At 56.4% G+C, this 15,345-nt stretch overlaps 1 protein-coding gene across 6 annotated transcripts in view; it reads right to left on the reverse strand.

Moving 5' to 3' along the window:
- PCGF3 (polycomb group ring finger 3) overlaps positions 1-15,318 on the reverse strand; it is a 55,346-nt gene extending 40,028 nt beyond the window's left edge. For all 6 annotated transcript variants that reach the window (XM_024744999.1, XM_024744995.1, XM_024744996.1 and 3 more), the window contains exon 1: positions 15,098-15,318. The gene's annotated coding sequence lies outside the window, so the exon portion shown is untranslated. The remainder of the gene's footprint in view (positions 1-15,097) is intronic.
- Positions 15,319-15,345: the final 27 nt, after the last annotated feature.

Below are 15,345 nucleotides of genomic sequence, written 5' to 3' on the forward strand. Positions count from 1 at the left end.
CCTCAGGGACGCCGGGGAGAGCGAACCGTGTTATTTAATTTCTGTGATGCTGTTCGCATCTCACGCCCTGTGAAGGTGTCCCCCGGGCCGCTCACTCAGTGACCCGGAACGAGGACGCCCACAGGCTCGAGCCGGGCTCTGGGCCGCACGGACGACAGATACAGCAGCGCGTGGGGATGGAGCGGGCCCGTGCAGGCTCGCGTGGGGCCTTGAGGCCTCAGCCAGGTGAGCACAGGCAAGCACGGGGGAGGGGCTAGGACGGGTGGCACCAACCAAGGGGCAGCGGAAGGGCGGCGCTGAATCGGTAGCACAAGGCCCCCGGAAGGACCTGGCCTCAACTCGGGGCAACGGGAGCTGCGGGACCAGAGAGCCGCCAGCTGCTCTCAGAGGTCTGAGGGGTGGGGTGGCTGGGCGTCCAGAAGCTCGGTGGACCCCCCCTCGTCTGCCCATGCCGCCCCTCCTCATGGAAGCCCGAGGTCTCCCCACCCATCAGGGGGGAAGGGGGCAGGGCCCGGGGGCTGCTCCCTGCTGAAAAGCAGGGGTGGAAAGCACCAGGGCCCCGAAACCACGAGAGGCACCTGGGACAAGAGGCCTGATACTCAAGTGATTCGTATCACACCCAACTTATCACTTTTACTCTCCAAGTTTTCCCATAACTGCATGCTTTAGTAACTAGTCTTTAAAGCTCAATTAACTTTTACAAGAAAAAGGAAGAAAGGGAGGAAGTGGGTCAGTTATTCAGGGAGATTAAAAGGCACTTACAAGAGAACAAAGAGGAGACCCGAACGTGGGTGTAGACCACAACCCCTGTGGGGTGTAGACCAGAGCCCCTGTGGGGTGTAGACCAGAACCCCTGTGGGGTGTAGACCAGAGCCCCTGTGGGGTGTAGACCAGAGCCCCTGTGGGGTGTAGACCAGAGCCCCGTGGGGTGTAGACCAGAACACCAGTGGGGTGTAGACCAGAGCCCCTGTGGGGTGTAGACCAGAACCCCAGTGGGGTGTAGACCAGAGCCCCTGTGGGGTGTAGAGCAGAGCCCGTGAGGGTGGAAACTGCTCCACCTGCCATCCACACGGCGGCCACCGAGCCCTTGAACTCTGGCCAAGTGTGAGCACAGCACCTCAGTGTGCTCAGTTTGATTTCATCTCGGTGTGGCCAGCTTCACAGTTATAGATGCTTGACATGAGTTCTTAGACAGCAGTGAACAAAAAAGACACAAATCCCTAGAGCCCACATTCTCACGGAGGAAGACAGACAATAAATAATAAACGCCACGAACAGGTACATTATTTAGATGTCAAAGGTGACAAACACGACCAACCAGAGCGGGGAAAGGGGTCGGGAGAACAGGGTGGCCGGGAATACTTCACTGAGAAGGTGACGTCTGAGTAATAATGTAACTTTATGAACAGCTCCACGCCAGTCGAGTTGGAAGTTCGTGAGAAACTGATAAATTCCTAGAAAACCAACTCAGCAGAACTGAGGCAAGTGGAAACAGAACCTGCAGAGTTAGTCCTAAGGAAGCTGACCCAGGCCGGTTCTACCAAACCTGTGGGAGCCCCCTCCCACACAGACCCACCCAGAGAATCCTTGAGACAGTTTCCCGGCTCTTGCGTGAGGCCTACAACACCGGAGTGGAACGGGGGGACAGACAAGTGACAACCGTGACACCTCCTCCGGGGTGTGCAGGAGGGCCAGCCCAGAATACGAGGGACTCGTGTAAGGAACGCATGGAATTTATGACAAAAGCTAAAGGAGGGAAATGATAAGGTCCTCCCGAAGACGCACAGAAATCATCTGACGAAACTCATCACCCGTTCCTGATTTTCACACAGCCCTCAGCGTGACTGTCCACGCCTGATAAAAGCTCTCCATTTAAGGGCCACCAACACACATATCCACTAGGTATGCCTGACGTTCACAGCTCTCTTCCCAGCAGCCGCCGCGGGGAGCAGCGCGGCTGAGCGTCCCGAGTCCTCTGGACGCGGTCTACGGCAGGAAGTCAGCACCCCTGGGGGGCTCGTGACTGGCCAGACGCTCCAGGACACCAACGCTCCAGGAGGCCTGGCCTCCCCCGAGGGGCCCGGACACTGCCAGGTGGCCTCTTCCCACCTCCCCACTCCCCCTGCACCCCCGCAGCACCCGCTTTCCAAGGGGACCCTTCTCTCTCCTCCCTGGGGATAGAATATCAACTTCCACACCCCGTTCTCTGGTATCCAGGCTGATCCAGTCCCCACTCTGCTTCTCGAGGGCTCTGACGGTCCCAGCAAGCCCTTCTCATTCCAGAAACTTCCATACCTCCCTCCCGACGGGACCCCCTCGACTGGACCCACCCACCAGCTCAGACCTCTCCCTCCCGTCTTCCGTCCCCTACCCCACAGATCTGCTCTCGACAAGTTTCCGGTGACAAGGACCGCGCCAACGCCCCCAATCTCCAAGGCCACTGCCCACTCTGCAGCCCAGCTGACCCCTCTCATGTGGCCCCTGACACGGGGGAAGCAGCAGGTCATGGAGACCGACCCCAGCCCGACACTGCAGAAGGGCCAGGCCGCGCTCCCCACACCTCTCAGGCTCACCCCGGGTGCCAGGGGCATTTGCGCCTGCGAGAAGAGGCCCTGCCTTCCTGTCCACTCACCTCGGATCACTGCCCACCCTGTCTGCCCTGCTCCCGCCCCCGCCCCTGACTCCACAGCATGTTTGAGGGGTCTTCCCTGCACCGCTGCCCTTGTATTACACCCACGTACCCCTTTTCGTCCTCTAGGGAAATGCACTGGGTTTGTTTTGCAGCATAAACGCACTTACTAATCACAACCTGGGATTCTTTACTGAACGTAATTAAGGAGAAAGCCCTACAACCCTAACCACCCAACACTTACTGCTGTTCCTAGAGTGACTATGCACTTCCCTGCGATACCTCGAGCACACGCACACCCGCATTCTCACTCAAGTGCATCCTCAGACCCTCGTGACGCACGAACAAAACGCGAGGATGCGCTAGCACTCAGCACTGGGCACAGTCCGCGGTCTCCGACTGCGGCCATGGCCACATGTGACCGGGGGCCCCCCTCGGCCCCTCCCAGAGGCGCTGGCCTCAGCCAGTCCCATCCCCTTCCCCTCAGGACCCCCGGAGAAAGAACTGCCTCCCCACACAAGCCCACCCCGGTCATGCTTCCCGCCGTTCACCTATCTAATGAGAACCTTAACATTTTCTATTTATTTGGGGGTTAGTGTTGCTAAGTTATACTTTCCTAGGAAACGGGTCATCAAATTTATTGGCAAAGAATTGCTCACAGTAGCCTGTAAACTCATTAAACAGCTGCACCGCGGAACGTCTGACAAATAACAACGGCACGTACTTTAAAGGACCGCCTGGGCCCTGACTCTGGAAGCTGTGTGCACGGGGCAGGCTGCCGTCCTGAGCCTCGCCGAGCGGCCGCATGGACGGCGCATGGACGGTGGCTCACTCCTTCTGTCTGAGCGACGCCTGCCCTGACGCCCGGCCCCTCGCCCACAGCGGGCAACCTGCCTGCATCCCTCGGGGCTGTGGGGACGAGGCTGCCGCGAGGCGCTGTGGCCGCGGCTCTGTGCGGGCGGCCGTTCCGGGGACACGCCCACTGTGGAGGCCACCTGTGCCCGGAGGGCCGTTCTCCCAGCCTCGCCCCAACACCACAGCCTCCGCGGCCTTCTGCGCCCGTGGCCCAGCCCTGGATGATGCCGTGGCTCCTGTCCGGACGGCCCCCTCAACCACGGCACCGCCGATCACTTCTCCACAGAGAAGCCTGAGCAGCCAAACCAGACCCACACCCCTGAATAAACCAACCGAAGGAACCCGACTGCTGACAAGGGGTGCCCTCCCTCCACGTTCCGCCCTGACCACGTCAGTGTCCGCGACGGCACCCGTCCACGTCGGCTCCATTCCCCTTGGCCTTGCCCACCCCTCAGCTGTGTACGTGCTGCTCCCTGGCAGCCTGACACTGCATCCTCAGGGCGGCCACCAGAGACCCCAAGACTCCCGGAGAGGCCACCCAAGCCCCAGTCCTAACCCGCTCGCCGTCCTGTCCCCACGCTGTCATCACCCTCGGTGTCTGTGCCGGCGCCCCCGGCAGGGCCGAGGCCGTGTCCTCACCACGGGGCACCACGTCCAGCAGGGTGCCCGCCCCAGAGCCGGTGCCCAGGAAGTAAGACCTGTCCAGTCAGCTGGCACCCAAGCACTCTGGGAAACCTTCTCCTCCTCCTTTCACCAAACTGCCGGCCTCTGCTCCCCGCCGACACCCTCTTCTCAAGACCAGCCACTCCGCGCGGAGGCTGTGCTCAGCTCCGCCCCCGACTGCACCCAGGCGAGCTGGACAGGCCACCCCGGTGCCCCGGGCGGGTGCACGAGAGGAGCCCCGCTCTGTCGGGCCCCCCGAGGCCCTTTGCCCGGCCGACCCGGCCCCATGGCCTCACTGCTCTCCCTGCGGCCCCGGCGGCCTTGCTCACCAGGCGAGCCCACACCCATGACCGTGCCTGGCACACAGTGGGTTGCGGGACTCACACTCTGGTAGCAGCGCTGGGTCTGAGCAAGGCCTGAAAGGTGGACGGCCCCGCAGGGTTCTGTGCTCACACCTGCCCCGCTCCCGGGCCGTCCACGCCGGGCCACACTGACCCCAACACGGCTCGAGGGGTCCCCAGTGTGAAATCCTGCAAAGGCTCAGGGAAAGCTTCGGCCTCCGGTGGCCCACGAGGCCCCAAGGCCACCTTCCTCCACGACAGCCACGGTGGACCCCCTTGGGGTCTAGAACATTCTAAGTGCAGTCCCTCCTCAGGGTCCTCGCATTACTGCACTCTCTGCTGGGAAGTTCTCTCTCCGACGGCCTCGTGGGCCCTCCGTCACCCCCAACAAGCCTCTGCTCCAGTGCCACCTCCCTAGCGAGCTTTCTGAGGCCCCTCTGTCTAAGGTCCGTGCCCACCGGCACAGGACTCTGAGCTGCCACCCCCACACCTGTAACTTACTGATTCTGTATCACCCACCTCCCTAGACTACAGAGTCAGCCATGTGACCAGCAACACTGAAAATTCAACAGAAGGACTGTATGATAACGTTGAGAAAACCCTGGGATCTCCCTGGTGGTCCAGCGGGTACGACTCTGCACTCCCAATGCAGGGGGCCCGGGTTCGATCCCTGGTCAGGGAACTAGACCCCGCGTACCACAACTATGAGTTTGCGTGCTGCAACGAAAGATCCCACGTGCTGCAACAAAGAGCCGGCACAGCCAAATAAATATATTTTTTTAAGTTGAGAAAATCTTTCCAAAGGGTAGAAAAGACAGGAAAGAGAGGAGATGCAACATCCAACTAACAGGTGTTTCAGAAAAAGAAGACAGAAGGGCCTTGACGTCCAGTCTCACGCTTTACTTCTCAGGCTGGGTAATGAGCACCTGTGTATTCCTGTGTCATCCACCATGCTCGTTTACAGGCAGTATTTCATGACTTGGAAAAAGTGATTCAAGTATTTCCCCAGCTGGAAGAATCAGACGGCAAGGGACCAAGTGTCGACCCATATCCAACCAGGTCCCCGCATCTGAAGCCGTCACGGGCACCAGGAAGGATCCTAAAGGTTCCGAGGAAAGGAGGTGCCCCACGCGGGGCAGGAGTCAGCCAGCACCAGACTCTTCACCTGCAACACCGAACTCTACGGGGCAAAGCGGTGACTCTTACCAAGGTCCAAAGACAGACAACTTTAAGGTAGATTCTACATCTAGCCGAACTACCGACCAAGTGCGAACTTTCAGAGGTCTCAGGAAACGCGCTCAAACACTGCTTCAAAAAATGCCCTTGAGGGCTTCCCTGGTGGTGCAGTGGTTGAGAGTCTGCCTGCCGATGCAGGGGACACGGGTTCGTGCCCGGGTCCGGGAGGATCCCACATGCTGCGGAGCGGCTGGGCCCGTGAGCCATGACCGCTGAGCCTGCGTGTCCGGAGCCTGTGCTCCACAACGGGAGAGGTCACAACAGTTAGAGGCCCACGTACCACAAAAAAACAAAACAAAACAAAACAAAACCAAAAATGCCCTTGAGCACGTGTTACGTGCCAACAGGCGCTCACGTGTCAGCACAGGTGCAGTGATGAGCAGGCTGGGCCGCTCTGACTGGGACCGAGTACAACCACGTGGAGGGACGCCCCAACTTTGACCCTGGGGGGCAGGGCACCGTGCAGACAGGGCGACAGGGCGAGGGACCCCGCACGCCCAGCACCAGCCCTCTAGACAGGACGGGGGTGAAGACAGGGGGCCAAGGAGGGTGCGGGGATCAGGCCCAGCCCTCGAGAACCTGGGCCAGGACAGTAACGTCAGACAAAGTGAGGCCAAAGGGAAGGTGCAGTTAGAACGTAGCCTGAAACAGACTGTATTTGCAAAATCACATCGATTTCCCACTCAGATCCAAGCTTTGGAGAGCCACGAAAAATGCCACGAAAGGACTGGGGGACCCCAAGTTTCCACTGGCAGGCAGCTGGCTGCGGACACTACTCCACAGCAGACATGGGGCCCCTTCATGAAAAAACCACGGGCGGAACCACAGACCTGGGCCGGGATCCCCACAGGGTCTCAGAACTGCGTGGCAGCTCGACTCCTTGTCACCCCCCCACTTCCCGCGTCTGAACTAGAACAGTTGCACCTGCTGGCATGTCTGCCCTGTGGTGCTACGGGGCAGGCACAGCGCCCACCTCGCTGGTTCATAGCTGCACCAGACAGGTGATCCAGGGGATGAGACTCTGCGGAAGCTTGGAAGGGAGGGGCAAGTGTGTTTTGCATTTGGGGGATATGAAATTTAGGGGGGCCAGAGGGGAGACTATGGTAGGCAGAATTCTGAGAGGCCCCAGGATTCTGGGCCCCAGTGTACACAAACCTCTGGCCTTACTATCCCACATACTGCTGTAAAGGGGTTTTTGAAGATGTAATTGAGGTCTCAAATCAGCTGACCTTAACACAGGGCGGGTATCCAGTGGCCTGACCAAATTGCATGGTCTTTCAAAGCAGAGTTTTCTCTAGCTGGTGGCAGAAAAGAAGGTCAGAGGGATGAGCCCTGCTGACCTGGCAGAAAGCAACATGGTCTGTCAACTGCCCATGGCCCCCTGGGCAAAAAGCGGGGGTGCCTCTAGGAGCTGAGGGCAGTCCCCAGCGGTGAGCCCCAGACAAGAGCTGCAGCTTGGCCCACACACTGACTTCAGCCTCTGAGGCCCTGAGCAGAAGAGTCAGCCACACCCGGCTGCACTCCTGACCGTGGAACTGTGACTAATAACTGGGTGTCCTCTTAAGCCACTAAGTTTGTGGCAATTTGCTTTCCAGCAATAGAAAACGAAGACAATAGTGTTTAGAGAAATGGACGATGCTGGCAGAAGTCCCAAGCATGTAAAATACAGAGTCACCAACTCTGGAAATATTCTCACTAGGCAAGTATTCTCCCAATTCTAGAGACCAGGATCAGGTTAACAAGCACATGGAAGCAGCGGGAGTCCCCTGGTATGGACTGAATTGTGTCCCCTGGTATGGACTGAATTGTGTCCCCTGGTATGGACTGAATTGTGCCCCCAAAATTCATGTGTTGAAGCCCTAACCCCCATCTCCAAACATGGGGCCTTTGGGAGGTTGAGATTCAGGACAGTGGGGCCAGGATGGGATTGGTGCCCTGAGAGGAAGGGCTCAGCAGGCTCCCTGTGTACCTGTGAGGACACAGCAAGAAGGTGCGTCTGCAGGCCAGGATGCGGGTCCTCACCAGGAACCAAACCCACTTGGTAGTAGCCTGAGCTTGGACCCCAGCCTCCAGGACTGTGAGAAATAAATGCCTGCTGTTTAAACCACCCTGTGAAGGGATTCCCTGGTGGCGCAGTGGTTAAGAATCTGTCTGCCAATGCAGGGGACATGGGTTTGAGCCCTGGTCTGAGAAGATCCCACATTCCGCGGAGCAACTAAGCCCGTGCGCCGCCAACTACTGAGCCTGCGCTCTAGAGCCCACGAGCCATGACTACTGAGCCTGCGCTCTAGAGCCCACGTGCCACAACTACTGAGCCCGTGTGCCGCAACTACTGAGCCCGTGTGCCACAACTACTGAGCCTGCGAGCCACAATTACTGAGCCCATGCACCACAACTACTGAGCCTGCGCTCTAGAGCCCGTGTGCCACAACTACTGAGCCCATGCACCACAACTACTGAAGCCCGCACACAGCAACGAAGAGCCAATGCAGTCAAAAATAAATAAATAAATTAATTAAAACAACAGAAACCAGCCCGCAACGCTCTGTCCCGCAGCCACGCTGAGGCACGCTCTCCGGGCCCCTTCAGTGAAACGCCAGGGAAACCCGTCTGCCTCCAGCAGCTCCCAGCTCCAGCATGCAGAAGGCAGTTTCTCTGCGATAGCAGAAGCCCTATTTCCTGTAACAAGTTCAAAAAATTTCTACCCACTAAACCTTTTACATATATATATATTTTTTTTTAAATAAATTTATTTATTTACGTTTGGCTGTGCTGGGTCTTCATTGCTGTGCGCGGGCTTTCTCTAGTTGTGGCGAGCGGGGGCTGCTCTTTGTTGTGGTGTGCGGGCTTCTCATTGCAGTGGCTTCTCTTGTTGCGGAGCACGGGCTCTAGGCACGCGGGCTTCAGTAGTTGTGGCATGCGGGCTCTTGAACACAGGCTCAGTAGTTGTGGTGCACAGGCTCAGTAGTTGTGGCATGCGGGCTCTAGAGCGCAGGCTCTGTAGTTGTGGCACACGGGCTTAGTTGCTCTGCGGCACGTGGGACTTTCCGGAACCAGGGCTCGAACGCGTGTCCTCTGCATTGGCAGGCGGATTCTTAACCACTGCGCCACCAGGGAAGCCCTAAACCTTTTATAAAGTCTGCTAAAAGCAACAAAGCTGACTGGAGTGGGACTCACCACCATGTGCCCGCAAGAAGTGATGCAGTGGCTCCAGGACACCTCCCCGTCAGACACAGATGGAGGCGGCTGATGGATTCACCCTCTTGCAAGAGCGAGGGCAGCTCTCCAGCACGAAGGCACGACTCCCCTGGGCTCCCCAACAGTCTCTGCTCCCTGGAGACTCAGCCCAGCCCACAGGGCCCTGGGAACCGAGGCACGAGAAGTGTGACCAGTAGCGCTGGCCGAGTGGTGCCACAACCTGACAGCACGGCACGAATCACAACAGTGCCTGAGAAGCCAGCTCAACCCAGAGCCTGGCCCAGCCTCCGGCTCACCCCCTGTAGTCCACAGAGTCAACAGGACAACAGACAAAGGTGCACGACACCATAAGTGAAGAATCAGAAAAACTCAGATGGCCTGGGAAAGTCGATGCTGTATGGGGAAAGTGGGGAGCCTGAAATAAAAGACACTTCAGGGGGCATGACCCCCAGTGCCCCACGGGGAACTGCGTCTGGTTCAGGGAAAATGCCCTGGAAGACACTGTTGAGACAACCGGGGAGAGGTGAAAGTAGACAGGAAATTAGCCAGTATGTGGAATAAGTGTCTACTTCTCAGGTGTGGTCATGACATTACAGTCATGTGCAGACCATCCTCTTACTAGGACCTCCGTGCTCTGAATTACCTACGGAACGTGGCAGCTGGTTTGCAGCTCCTTTCAGATGATTCAAGGATAAATATGTATTTAAAAAAGAGATAAGCAAAACATAAGTAACTGCTGGATCTAGGGGAGGGCAGAAGAGTTGGCTAATTCTTCTGGTTTTTCTCCACTGTGTTTTTTTTCTCAAACACTTCAGTAAAAAAGAGTAAATTACTTGAGAAGAAAAGAATAGGCTAACCCTCCTCTGCTCCTCACTACCTGTGACCATGCCCTGTGCCTGCATGTCCTCGCCACGCACGTGCGGGTGAGCAGAGAGCAGCCTGGGGTGACTTTAAGGTCGAAGGTGTTGGGACTTCCCTGATGGCCCAGTGGGTAAGACCCCGCGCTCCCAATGCAGAGGGCCCAGGTTCAACCCCTGGTCAGGAAACTAGATCCCACATGCCACAACTAGAAGATCCCACATGCCGCAATTAAGACCCGGCACAGCCAAATAAATGAATAAATATTAAAAAAAAAAAAAAGACTGAAGGTGTTAATACACAGAACACCTTAAGAACAGGGCCACAAAAGGGAACAACAAGGTCAGCTTTTAGGTATTCTTCATTGAGCATCTATTACATGCCAGGCCCTGCTAAGAATCAGCAAATATAGCAGCTGACACGACCCACACAGGTCAAGAAGTCTGTGGACAGCTTTCTACTGTTTGCTTATTTTGTGTTAAACAACTGGAATTTGCCATTAGTGTCGCAAAGTCCAGCAAATACGGATGCATTTGCCCCCCCAAAAAAATTCCAGTTAACCTCAACTCTCTAAATTCACCTAAGCATTAGAGGTTCTCTTCAAAAAAAAAACCCAGTCAACCTAACAATTGGTTTTTAAGGACAATATTTTCTAGTGAGTTTTAGTTCTTCTCAATGAAGGGTTTTGCTTAATTTAATGGACAATTCTGAAGCAATGCTCCCGCCTTAACCCTCTCATCACATGTTAAGTGTTTCATTATTGTCATCTGGGCCTTCATATAATTCAGTGCTGTAGGGAGAAACATGCAGATTAGAAAAGACAGTCTATTTTTATTTTTTAAATAAATAAATAAATTTATTTATTTATTTTTGGCTGTGTTGGGTCTCTGTTGCTGCACGCAGGCTTTCTCTAGTTGCGGCGAGCAGGGGTTACTCTTCATTGATGTGCGTGGGCTTCTCGTTGCGATGGCTTCTCTTGTTGCAGAGCACGGGCTCTAGGCACGCGGGCTTCAGTAGTTGTGGCCTGCGGGCTCAGTAGTTGTGGCTCGCGGGCTCTAGAGCACAGTCTCAGTAGTTGTGGCACACAGGCTTAGCTGCTCCACAGCATGTGGGATCTTTCCGGGCCAGGGCTCGAACCCGTATCCCCTGCATTGGCAGGCAGATTCTTAACCACTGTGCCACCAGGGGAGTCCCTCTAGTTATTTTTAAAAACATCACTTTTTAAAATTCAATGAAAAACTGTCAACTTGTAGAGCTGAAGAACCGTTCCATTTTTTGACACACAATGAACTGTGCAGCGTTTTTGCAACAGTGACAGCAAATATCAGAAAGGTAGTAAGAAACTGTCCCCAAACCTCAACATATTTCAATAGAGAAGAAGATTACATTTTCAAATTCGATTCTGACCATTAACCAAATAAAGCTCCAATGAAGTAACAAATCCTGCCACTTAATAGATTAAAGAGTAACAGTACAGACCAAAACAAACCTCGCTTTATAATCCAAAGCAAACAACCCAAATAAATAATTCCAATCACTGGCAAAGGGCCCTGCCTCACCCCAGCAGGGTGGAAACCTGGCAGGTCCACAGAGCAGGGTGGCAGAGGGGACACCTCCCTCCACGTGGTGACAAGCTCTCGAGGGAGCCTCCCGTGCGGGCCCTGCACGGGTGCCCTTCACAGCCCTGTGCTGCAGCGCCAGCCCAAGCGCCACAAAGTCCAAGCACCGGGGAGGAGAAGCCACAGGGCTGAGCACAAGAGGCCCTTGCACACAGGTTCCTGGAGCATCCTTCCCTACAAAGGTCAAATAAAAACATTTTGGGATCTCACATCTTAAAAACGTCTTACAAATGTCAGTTGATCATTTCTGGAGGAAAATAATTAGCAGGAATAAAATGAAGCTCTAGAAACAACTAAAATCGCTGTACTTGAAGCTTCCAAGAACTCTATATCGCCGACACATACACACCTACAATTTAATTGTATGTGGGAAGCGGGGGAGCTTATGACTTGCTACAGCTGTTCTAAGTTAATTCCTAAAAAGCTTTCTTATTTGTAATTTCTCTCCTGTCATGCGTAAGCTCCGGCGTCATCCCATCATCACAATGGTGACATCAGAGCAACCTGTGTAACTAAAGAGACAGCTGAGCTGCTGCAACCTTGGGCTGAGCACACAGCTCTGCACAATTCTGTTCATTCACCTGCAGGGCACTTCTCAGGCACAGGCCCTGCAGGAGCTAACACCACCTGATCAATGCCAGGCATTAGGATGGCCCAGGCCCACCCCGCCCAGGAAGCACACCCCTGTGGAGTTCCTCCTCCTTAAGCGTGGGCTGGGCCTGATGACTAGGTTCTAACAAAGGATATGGCAAAAGGCATGGGATATCACTGCCAAGATTAGGTCATGAAGACTGTGGCCTCCTGCTTGCTCCCTTGTCCTGTCGCTGGCCCTCGAGCTGCCCCACAGATGTCTCCAGCCAGCAGCCTGGAAGCAACTCCTCCCCAGATGAACCTCCAGACAAGACCACAGCGCCGGTGGGCACCCTGACGGCAGCCTTGTGAGACCCTGGGCCCAGCTAAGCTGTGACTGGACTCCTGACCCACAGACACTGTGAGATAATAATTGGTATCGTTTTAAGGCACTACATTTTGGGGTAATTTGCGGGACAGTAATATATAAATAATACAACCATCCAGCACTATCACACCTTCAGAAATCCAAAAATGGGAAAATAAAGAGCCTAACCAAACCTGAATGCCCAGTTTTACAAGTCTTTTCCAAAGTTTCACAAAGCAAATTAAGTTTTTTAAAAAGCAAAGTACATGTTAAAAAAAAAAACCCACAGGGACTTCCCTGGTGGTCCAGTAGTTAAGAATCTGCCTTCCAATGCAGGGGACGCTGGTTCGATCCCTGTTGGGGAACCAAGATCCCACATGCCACGGGGCAACTAAGCCCACGCGAGCCCAAGAGCCCGCGGGCCACAACTAGGCAGAAGCCCGCGCACCGCAACGAAAGATCCCGCGTGCCGCAACTAAGACATGCCGCAACTAAGACCCGACGCAGCCAAGTAAATTTAAAAAACAAACAAACAAAAAACACACACACAGAAAAAGCAAGCACTGAGTAACAAGGTCGCAAGTGTGGTTACATTTGACAAATCAAAATAGGCTGGACTATTCAGGGGTTCCATGCGCTTAAGCTTAGTTACAGTGAAATGTTACACTGAAAACGCAAAGGGGTTTTCTCCTAAGTAATCAAGAAGTGAAGTTATGGCACAAAATGAAATGCCGAACTGACCACTTCAAGCATCTCCCTTGGGAATTTTAGACTCGTGCCTCACCCTAACACAGGTCGACCTTTCTGAAAGCACTCCCGCCTTTCGTCCACGCAATGAATGTGCTGCATGCCCACCCCATGCCAGGGAGCCAGTGCCTGCCTGGGCTTTCCATCCTCTCAAACTCCTCCAACATTATCCTACTGGACACACTCTGGAGCCCTTCCCCAGCCGAAGGGCAGCACTTCTCCATCCCCACTTCCAAATTAAAGGACAACACGGGCAAGATCTAAGTGAAGTCTGCTTCGAAGGTTTCAGAGAAGCAAAGCTCCCATCCCAAGGTCCTTTCCTGGAGTGGAGGAGGTGCCTGATGGCTCACCTGACACGCACTGGGCCGTCTGGCTCCAAACCCTTCCCGCAGCCCACACTCCCAGCTTGGACCCCACCCCTCCTGGAAATTCCTGGACACAGAAAACACCTCCAGACCTTGAGAATGGGGCTCTTTTGGTGACACCACTGGAGGGAGGGGAGGACAGGAGTGGTTGAAGGTGCCTGACACTGACCACAGGGCCCAGGTAAGGAAAGGATGGCAGCCCTGGAGCAGGGACTGGGAGAACAGGGTAGGGGACAGCTTTCTGGGTCTGGGGAGGGGCAAAGCACTGGCCTGGGGCATGGAGCCAGTGGGGACTAGGAGCCCCCACCCCCACCCCCACTTGAGTCCCCAGAGATGGGAGGATGGGCCTCAACCCTGCCTACCCCCAGGGCCCAGCCCAGGCAGCATCTGCTGAAGGTCAGAAGGTTTGTGAGGCCCAGGTGCTCAGGGGCCTCACGGAGAGGGCTGGTTTGCACCTGTGGGGCTCAGGTGACCAGGATCCCTGATGCTTCAGAGCCTTTACAGAAGCCAGGTCCAGCTGAGTGGGCTGGGTAGATTCTGGGCACCTCTGGAACCTGCCCCAGGGCCCAATCCCCTGGGGGTCCAGCCTGAGGTCCCGGCACCCCTTACATACCACCCTTGGGGTCTGAGTGCTTCTCAGGGACTCATTCAAGAGCCTTGGCCTCCCTGGAGACCTGACTCCAAGTTCCAGCTCTTATCACGCTCGTGGCCCTCTCTGACCGCCAGCCTTCTTCACGGCTGCCCCAACATCCGACTCTCCTACATGACCTACCTGGGTCATCCCTGGAGCCTGTCACAAGGCAAGAGCCCTCCACATGGCACAGTCCCAGGGTCATGGCCTCCTGGGAAAGAGAGGCTGTCCCAGGGTCCCAGAGGTACTCACAGGATGGTTCCAGAATTCTGGTCCTACTGGGGGCCAGTCCAGGGGTCCAGACCTCCCCAGGTGACCCATCCTAACGTCCAGGCCTCCTCAGTGACTTGTCCCAGTGTCCCAGCTGTTCCTGGGTCCTGGCCCTGTTCGGTGACCTGTCTCGGGTCCAGCTCTCTCTGATTCCTGCTGAGTCTTAAGGTTCCAGCCCTCCTCCGTGACCCATAGTGAGGCTGGACCCTCCTCCATGACCCGTATCAGGGTTGGACTCTCCTAGGTGATCTGTCTCAGTGTACAGTGAGTGCTTCCTAGTCCTTTTCTTGTTGGGTCCCGAGGTCCAGCCCTCCCCGGTGACCCGTCCTGGGGTCTGGTCCATGGTCCCTCCGCGGTGGCCATTCCTGGGGTCCGGTCCTCCCTGGTCACTCCGCGGTGGCCCGTCCTGGGGTCCGGTCCTCCCTGGCCCCTCCGCGGTGACCCGTCCTGAGGTCCGGTCCTCCCTGGTCCCTCCCCGTCCTGGGGTCCGGTCCTCTCTGGTCCCTCCCCGGTGACCCGTCCTGGGGTCCAGTCCTCCCTGGTCCCTCCCCGAAGACCGGTCCCGGGGTCGGGCCCTGCCCGGGGTCCCGGCCCCGCCGAACGGAGTCGGGGATCCGCAGGCCGGGCCGACGAGGGCGCAGGGGCGCGGACCAGGGTTCGGAGCCTTCCGGGCCCGGACACGGACCGAGGCCGCGGCCTGTGCAGCGAGCGCCGCGGGCCAGGCCGGGCGGGGCGCGGACTCACTGACCTGCCGTCTCAGCTGCGGGCGAGCGGGGCGCACGCGGGGGCCGCGCCGGGAGAGGGAGGGGGCGCCGCTCCCTCCGGGTCCCCCCCAAGAGCAGGAGAAAAAAATCCGTCCGGAGTTTAAAACAAAGAGGCGGAAATGCCCGAGCAGAGCCGAGCGCAGAGTCGGGGGCGCCGCTCTTGGAGCATGCGCGTTGCGCGGACCGGCTCCCACCCGGCCGCCGGGGCAGGGGCGGGGCCTGGAGTCGGTGG

The sequence above is a fragment of the Neophocaena asiaeorientalis genome, unplaced genomic scaffold (assembly GCF_003031525.2).
Source record: "Neophocaena asiaeorientalis asiaeorientalis breed wild unplaced genomic scaffold, Neophocaena_asiaeorientalis_V1.1 scaffold1211, whole genome shotgun sequence".
Taxonomy (NCBI): domain Eukaryota; kingdom Metazoa; phylum Chordata; class Mammalia; order Artiodactyla; family Phocoenidae; genus Neophocaena; species Neophocaena asiaeorientalis.